This window comes from Ovis aries, chromosome 2 (genome assembly GCF_016772045.2).
Source record: "Ovis aries strain OAR_USU_Benz2616 breed Rambouillet chromosome 2, ARS-UI_Ramb_v3.0, whole genome shotgun sequence".
Lineage (NCBI taxonomy): Eukaryota > Metazoa > Chordata > Mammalia > Artiodactyla > Bovidae > Ovis > Ovis aries.
Genome location: NC_056055.1, coordinates 128723537 through 128732535, shown reverse-complemented (window position 1 = coordinate 128732535; position 8999 = coordinate 128723537). Strand labels below are relative to the sequence as shown.

General features: G+C 39.2%; 1 long non-coding RNA gene across 1 annotated transcript in view; it reads left to right on the top strand.

Moving 5' to 3' along the window:
- The window catches only part of LOC121818692 (uncharacterized), a 94144-nt gene that overhangs the window by 65411 nt on the left and 19734 nt on the right, over positions 1–8999 (top strand). The window lies entirely within an intron of this gene.

Below are 8999 nucleotides of genomic sequence, written 5' to 3'. Positions count from 1 at the left end.
GTATTTACAAGCCTAATCTATGAGTAAGAGTCATTCTCTCCAGCTTGGGGACTGAAGGGAAATACAGAGCTATTTTGGTACCTGAGAGGTTTTGCAGCTTTGTGAGCAATTGGAGGGAGGTTTGGTATACAGAAGTCTCTTAACCACATGGCAGCATGTGGCAAATGAATTAGAACTATTCTTAGACTTTTCCTTGTAGCATTAACTAGATTATATTCTTGTTCTACAGTCTATGACCATTTCATGGAGAATAGCAAATCAAATTCTTGATTAAAAGTAATTTGATCTTAATATTTGTCACAGTCTTTCTTTTAGCAGTGTTTTAGGGAAAAAAGCATTTATTATTTATTTCTTCATCATGAATTTTCAGCTGGATTCTAAAGTGTCAATGAGGAACAATAGGAAATGAAGACAGAATGCTAATCTAAATTATGATGGACCCTCAAGGGGCATGGCAGTGGGATAGGGTTTTATTTGTAACACAATGGGCAACAATTGAGGATCAAGAAAAGCCTTGAGAGCAAACATCAAACACTAAAGCTTTTTACTGCCTTTTTGTTACATCTAGATAGTGTTTCAAACTGTAAAACTTCATGTCAAGAGTGATGCTGGGTTGGGGTAGAGACCACATCTACTGTGTTATAGCTGGTGCACTACACATATTTATATGTATTGCATGCCCCCCTCAACCATCATAGACTTTGCTGTTAGCAATTCTTGATCTAGAATAGGTCTTTAAGCACCAGATAGAAGCACTGTATCTCCACATTTACATGCATGCCACCAGGTCTGACCAGCCTGTCTGTTCAAGTAGTCTCATAAGTGTCAATGCTAAACGATTATGGTTATTCACATGTATGACTATTGGAATTCAGCACCATCTATTTCTGCAAATCTTCAGTGATGTCTCACATACAAGAGAAAACAAATTCACTCACATTTTCCCCCAGGCTACCAACAAGTCTTCTGAGGGATTTGTCATATCACAACCACGGTAGTTGAATGGGGAAAGCATCTTCCCTGCTGGCCAACTGGCTACCACTGCTTGGCTACAATTCTGCAGGTGCCACCAGATGTTACTGCCCTCTCTGGTCCTGAGTTGGAGATGTTTCTGTTTGCATATTAGTTTTAAACTTCTCTTTATGTGCCAGAGACTATCAAGAGTTTTACTAGAAAATAGCATCTTCAGCTCTGAATCTAATCTTTCTTCTTTATATGTTACAAAATCCATCCTTAGGACTGTTTGGCAGAATGACATCAGGACATCCCATTATTGCCATTTTCCCCTTATTTCCCCTAGATTCTTCCAGTCTCCATCTCTCACATACTTCATTTCCTTCTTTCAGCAAAAAAAGCACAAAACCTAAAATGTATCTCATTTCATCCAAATGGACATTCAATTTGGAAGATGACCTTCAGATTCTCAGATAAGGAAGCCTAGTTTTGAACTAAGTTCAGTTCAGTCCCTCCGTCATGTCCAACTCTTTGCGACCCCATGAACCACGGCACGACAGGCCTCCCTGTCCATCACCAACTCCCGGAGTTTACCCAAATTCATGTCCATTGCAGCAGTGATGCCATCAAACCATCTCATCCTCTGCCAATCCCTTCTCCTCCTGCCCTCAATCTTTCCCAGCATCCGGGTCTTTTCAAATGAGTCAGTTCTTTGCATGAGGTGGCCAAAGTATTGGAGTTTCAGCTTCAACATCATTCCTCCAATGAACACCCAGGACTGATCTCCTTTAGGATGGACTGGTTGGATCTCCTTGCAGTCCAAGGGACTCTCAAGAGTCTTCTGCAACAACACAGTTCAAAAGCATCAATTCTTTGGTCCTCAGCTTTCTTTATAGTTCAACTCTCACATCCACACATGACTACTGGAAAACCATAGCCTTGACTAGATGGATCTTTGTTGACAAAGTAATATCTCTGCTTTTCAATATGCTGTCTAGGTTGGTCATAACTTTCCCTCCAAGGAGTAAGCGTCTTTTAATTTTATGGCTGCAGTCACCATCTGCAGTGATTTTGGAGCCCAAAAAAATAAAGTCAGCCACTGTTTCCACTGTTTCCCAATTTATTTTCCATGAAGTGATGGGACCAGATGCCATGATCTTCGTTTTTCTGAATGTTGAGCTTTAAGCCAACTTTTTCAGTCTCCACTTTCACTTTCATCAAGAGGCTTTTTAGTTCCTCTTCACTTTCTGCCATCAGGGTGGTGTCATCTGCATATCTGAGGTTATTGATATTTCTCCCAGCAATCTTGATTCTAGTTTGTGTTTCCTCCAGCCCAGCATTTCTCATGATGTACTCTGCATAGAAGTTAAATAAGCAGGGTGACAATATACAGCCTTGACGTACTCCTTTTCCTATTTGGAATCAGTCTGTTGTTCCATGTCCAGTTCTAACTGTTGCTTCCTGACCTGCATAGAGGTTTCTCAAGAGTCTAGCAGGATACAATAAATACTAGACTAATATTACTTAGTGTAGGTAACAAGCTGCATTTGCTTTCATGTTTTCATGGTTTGAAGGTGTACTCATAATCACATAAATATAGATATACCTACAAACACAATCTTTGTGAAAGTTGGAATTGTTATTCATCTATTCTAGTAAATTTTATTTAAATTCTTCTTTCTTTTCACCTTTAGTTTGTTTATACCACTACACTTAAGCTGAAGAGTATTCAGTTCTTTATATTTCTTCTAAATGAGAGTTGAAAAACTTGTTAGTCTTGCCTTGTTACAACTTTCCCATCTTCTCCAAATAGGTCATCCTCAAAGCTCAGTTCAGGACTTCTGTCTTTCAATCTTTTCTTGATTAATCATATTTTGTTTTAGCTGCCATTGTATTAGTTCTCATTTTCTGAAAGTTTTTTTTTTTAAAGGAGCACTGCTTTCTCAAAAATATTTTACCATATATTTTTACTTGATATTGGGGTATAGCCAGTTAACAATGTTGTGATAGTTTCAGGCGGACAGCAAAAGGACTTGGCTATACATAGACATGTATCCAAACTCCCTTCCCATCCAGGCTGCCACATAATATTGAGTAGAGTTTCATATGCTCTATAGTAGGTCCTGTTGGTTATCCACTTTAATATGTAACCATACCAATATGTTCATATCAATCCCAGACTTCTGCCTATCCTCCCCTCCTAGGAACCATAAGTTCATTCTCTAAGTCTATGAATATATTTCTGCTTTGTAAATAAATTTATTTGTATCATTTCTTTTTAGATTCTGCATAAAAGGGATGTCATACAATATTTGTCTTTCTCTGATTTACTTCACTCAGTATGATAATCTTTAGGTCCATTTGTGTTTTGCGAAGCTGATTTCTAATACTTGGAAATTAGTAGATTTTGGACCCAAAAGGTAGACATTCAGAGTTCAAAGGGATCTCCTATTACTTAAGAATTTGCACTAGTGTTCTACTATACTGAATTATAATCCATATGGTGCTAAAAGAATTTGGGCCACAAAAAGAATGGTTTTTGCTCATTTGGTAATTCAACAAAAATTTATTGGATCCCTATTTGATGTCACAGATATATTACACTCAGCAGTGGCAATAGTGGTTATGGTTTAGTTAAAAATCAGTGTCTTCTGAGGAGAATATAACCTTTAGGGAGAGATAGAAAGTTTAATGATATATGGAAAGCTTAAAAATATAACACAAAAGAAGTTTGTAAAATGTTACTATAACCTGGTAGAGGAAAGAAAGTGAAAGTGAAGTCGCTCAGTCGTGTCCAACTCTTTGTGACCCCATGGACTGTAGCCCACCAGGCTCCTCCGTCCATGGGATTTTCCAGGCAAGAGTACTGGAGTGGGGTGCCATTGCCTTCTCCAGGGGATCTTCCCAACCCAGGGACTGAACCCGGGTTTCCCGCATTGTAGGGAGACGCTTTACCATCTGAGCCACCAGGGACGTCCTGGTAGAGGAACACACAACAAAACTTTGAAAACCTCTTGAGAAGTTTCTGGTTTTGTTCCAGTTTATTCAGGAGGATGAAGAGCTTCTACATGAAGTGTGTGCTTGGCCACTCAGTCGTGTCCACTTCTTTGCGACCCCATGGACTGCAGCCCACCAGGATCCTCTGTCCATGGAATATTCCAGGCAAGAACACTGGAGTAGGTTTCTATTTCCTAAAGATGCACAAAACAGGAACAAAACAAAGTAGCTTGAGGAGGTGTAGGAAAACAAATATTAGGGTGAAATTTGGGTGAGTGAATATACATGTTATGTCACAGGGAAAAAACTGAAGAAACTGTTTATGGAGTTAGATGAGGCTATCTAGTAAAATATAAGGCTCTTCTCTCAAAACTCTGACCTTTGAAGCAGAACCTTCCCACATTCTGTGGAATAGTAGTGATCTTTGGCATCAGCCTTAGAGGAAAAATCATGTTGGTGTGGGGAGACTACTTGCTGTGGTGTCATTTCCATGGCACATCTCAACATGTCAATATTCTCATAGTCCATCCACTTCTACACACTTCTGCTAATACACCAAGAAAAAAAATCACTTAGAAAAATATCTAGAATATTTAATTTTGTAAAGTTTATTTCTAATACAGAAACTGAATGTTTGGGTTAACAGCTAGAATTTAAAAATCAAACAAAAAAACAAATGGAAATAACAACAGCAAAAACTCTTCCTGTATTTGTAAGTCAAGAGTTTGGAATAGAAAGAAGAAGGAAAGTAAAACACTGACTTTACATATAATGAAGTTTTTAGTACCAGTTTTTTGATACCACTGCTTATGATGAAAAACACATGGGTCTGACAAGAAGAGGAAACATCTGATAGCATGTGAGCCTGTCAAGATAATCTCAGATTTGAGAAGAGAATTTAAACTGAAATTGGAGAATTTGGGCATAAGGAAAGCCAAAGGAGGAACAGTGCCAAGTATATCATAGTAGGAAGAGTGATCAGAAGCTGTTTCCGAGGCTTTAGTTATCTATGTTCCAATTTCCAAAACACTATCTTTTATCAAAGAAAGAGAAAGGTTTTGGATGAATCTTACCAACCGGCTGTCCTCAAGGACGGTCCCTGCTGACAGCTCCCCTTGTTGCCCCACAGGTTTGGAGCTCTTTGCTTATGGAGGCTAACATGGACCAGGGATGAACTGGTCTCTCCATGCCATTTTTGGAGGGCCTAATTTAGCTGCCACATTCTCTTGAACCCCGATGAAGTTAATTTCATTTCTTAGCCCAAAGTCTGCCTTGTTCCAGTATTTTCCTTTTCTCAGGCAATTTAGGTCTTGGCAAGCCTGATGCTGAATCACTCTTTTGTTTAAAGTCCCAACATATTGGATAGGTATGTATCCTAATAAAGACTTTTGTTGTTGTTTAGTTGCTAAGCCAATAAAAGTCAAGGCTATCATTTTTCCAATAGTCATGTATGGATGTGAGAGTTGGACTATAAAGAAACCTGAGCGACAAAGAATTGATTCTTTTGAACTGTGGTGTTGGAGAAGACTCTAGAGAGTCCTTTAGACTGCAAGGAGATCCAACCAGTCAATCCTAAAGGAAGTGAGTCCTGAATATTCATTGTAAGGACTGATAGTGAAGCTGAAACTCCAATACTTTGGCCACCTAATGCGAAGAGCTGACTCATTTAGAAAGACCCTGATGATAGGAAGGATTGAAGGTGGGAGGAGAAGGAGTCAACAGAGGATGAGATGGTTGGATGGCATCATCAACTCGACGGACATGAGTCTGAATAAACTCCAGGAGTTGGTGATGGACAGTGGGCCTGGCATGCTGTGGTTCATGGGGTCGCAAAGAGCTGGACATGACTGAACAACTGAACTGAAGTGAACTGAGTCGCTAAGCTGTGTCTGACTCTTTTTGACCCCATGGACTGTAGCCTGCCAGGCTCCTCAGTCCATGGGATTTTCCAAGAATACTGGAGTGAGTTGCCATTTCCTTCTCCAGGGGATCTTCCTGATCCAGGGATCAAACCCCTGTCTCCTGGCAGGCAGATTCTTTACCACTGAGCCACCAGGGAAGCCAATAAAGAATTTTTGTGCCTGCTCAGTCGCTTCTTGTGTCTGACTCTTGGCAATCCCATGGACTGTAGCCCGCCAGGCTCCTCTGTCCATGGGATTCTCCAGGTAAGAGCACCAGAGTGGACTGCCATGCCCTCCTCCAGGGGATCTTCCCAACCCAGGGATCGAATCCCTGTTTCCTGAGACCTCCTGCATTGCAGATAGATTCTTTACCCGCTGAGCCAACAGGGAAGCCCAATAAAGACTTTAAGGAGGCTACTTAACTACTAAAATCATACCTGTGATTTTATGTTCTGTGTTAAAAGCATGAATATGATTAATTTAAAATTGAGACTACCAAATGTCTCTGTCTTTAGTGACAATCCCTAATGAGCTGTCTGTGGAAAATTATGGGAACAGTTTCTGAAGGTGTTTCTTTACTTTCCCTAGCTGATGAGGACAGAAATTTTTTGCTCTATGAACAAAGAAGTGTAGGAGCTGATGGTGACAGTGCAGGAAGAGGAGGAGGAAGAGGAGAGAAGGAAGAGGATTGGGAGTTGTCTCACTTTCATTATCCTGACACCTCCACCCTGGAACTCACCATGTCCAATATCTGGGTCTGACTCTTTACCCACAACCAAAGCCAAACTCTCCTCTGGTTCATCAGTTCCTCTCATTTCTGCCCTACCAAATTGCAGTTTTCAGAATGAACTTAGTTTTTTGAGTTCAGATGAAGTTTTTTTAATAAAAGTGGTACATTTGGGCAGATCTGCTGAATATTTTGTGGATTCACAAAGACATTCATGACATACATATTCTAACCCAGACAAGAGACCATTATCGACTTATCATTGCTAGAATCAAAATGTATATAGAAACCAATAGTTTATAATTAACTATTATTATTATTTTACCAAATATTTGGTGGCTCAGATGGTAAAGAATCTGCCTGCAATGCAGGAGGCTGGGTTCGAACCCTGGTTTGGAAGATTCCTTGCAGAAGGGAATGGCAACCCACTCCAGTATTCTTGCCTGAAAAATTCATGGACAGAGGAGCCTGGCAGGCTACAGTCCAGTCACAAAGAGCTGGACTCGATGAAGCAATTAACACTTCAACATTTTAAATAAATTTAAAAGCCAGAGTATAGTCCACTGAAATGCAAAATAGCTAATATAATAGAATAAAAAGCACTTTAACCTTCTCATATATCTTCAATAAAATTATTTTGCAGATATTAAGAGAATAAAATGTTAAAGATTAAATCTATATTTCTTCTGTAAGAAATGATTATAGAAGATGCTATGAAATTTGTACTTAATTGTATTTATAATAGCCTGGCTTGGAGTATGCTAATAGCATATGCTATGCTAATATGGTAGTATTTCCATTTATTCTATCTAATATTTTGTTTTAATATTTATTCTTTCTTCACTCTCTTGGTAAGATACAGAGACGTGGATGAATCTGTTAATTATCATGAAAATGTGAAATGTCTTTCTTTTCTAGCTGAGACTTCTAATTGATTTCCAAAAATCAAAGGTTCTAACTCCCACTTCAGTGCTTTAGTTAAGACTTCCAAATAAGTTAAGTTTAATTTTAAAAGAGAGCAGCTAATATGACTAGTCTTTAAACCCAAGATTCATATTAAAATGACTGTTAAATCAAATGTATCAGTGAGCATATATATCATTCAAAAATGGTTAAGTGAAATCTGATTCTCTAATCAGAAGAGACAATGTTATCAGAGATGTGGCAAAGCAATAACATTGTATAGGATCCATGTAGAGACGGAAGAAAGCTGAAGACAGTGCTTCTCAAACCATAATAGGCAAAAAGGAAGCCGCTGAAGATCTTCTTAAAATAAATATTCTGCCTTCTTCAGCAATCAATGCAAAGAAATGGAGGAAAACAACAGAATGGGAAAGACTAGAGACCTCTTCAAGAAAATTAGAGATACCAAGGGAACATTTCATGCAAAGATGGGCTCGATAAAGGACAGAATGGTCTGGACCTAACAGAAGCAGAAGATATTAAGAAGAGGTGGCAAGAATACACGAAAGAACTATACAAAAAAGATCTTCACGACCAAGATAATCATGATGATGTGATCACTAATCTAGAGGCAGACATCTTGGTATGTGAAGTCAAGTGGGCCTTAGAAAGCATCACTACGAACAAAGCTAGTGGAGGTGATGGAATTCCAGCTGAGCTGTTTCAAATCCTGAAAGATGATGCTGTGAAAGTGCTGCACTCAATATGCCAGCAAATTTGGAAAACTCAGCAGTGGCCACAGGACTGGAAAAGGTCAGTTTTCATTCCAATTCCAAAGAAAAGCAATGCCAAAGAATGCTCAAACTAGCACACAATTGCACTCATCTCACGTGCTAGTAAAGTAATGCTCAAAATTCTCCAAGCCAGGTTTCAGCAATACATGAACCGTGAACTCCCTGATGTTCAAGCTGGTTTTAGAAAAGGCAGAAGAACCAGAGATCAAATTGCCAACATCCACTGGATCATGGAAAAAGCAAGAGAGTTCCAGAAAAACATCTATTTCTGCTTTATTGACTATGCCAAAGCCTTTGATTGTGTGGATCACAATAAACTGTGGAAAATTCTGAAAGAGATGGGAATACCAGACCACCTAACCTGCCTCTTAAGAAATCTGTATGCAGGTCAGGAAGCAACAGTTAGAAGTGGACATGGAAGAACAGACTGGTTCCAAATAGGAAAAGGAGTACGTCAAGGCTGTATATTGTCACCCTGCTTATTTAACTTATATGCAGAATACATCATGAGAAAGGCTGGGTTGGAAGAAACACAAGCTGGAATCAAGATTGCCGGCAGAAATCTCAATAACCTCAGATATGCAGATGATACCACCCTTATGGCAGAAAGTGAAGAGGAGCTGAAAGCCTCTTGATGAAAGTGAAAGAGGAGAGTGAAAAAGTTGGCTTAAAGCTCAACATTCAGAAAATGAAGATCATGGCATCTGGTCCCATCACTTCATG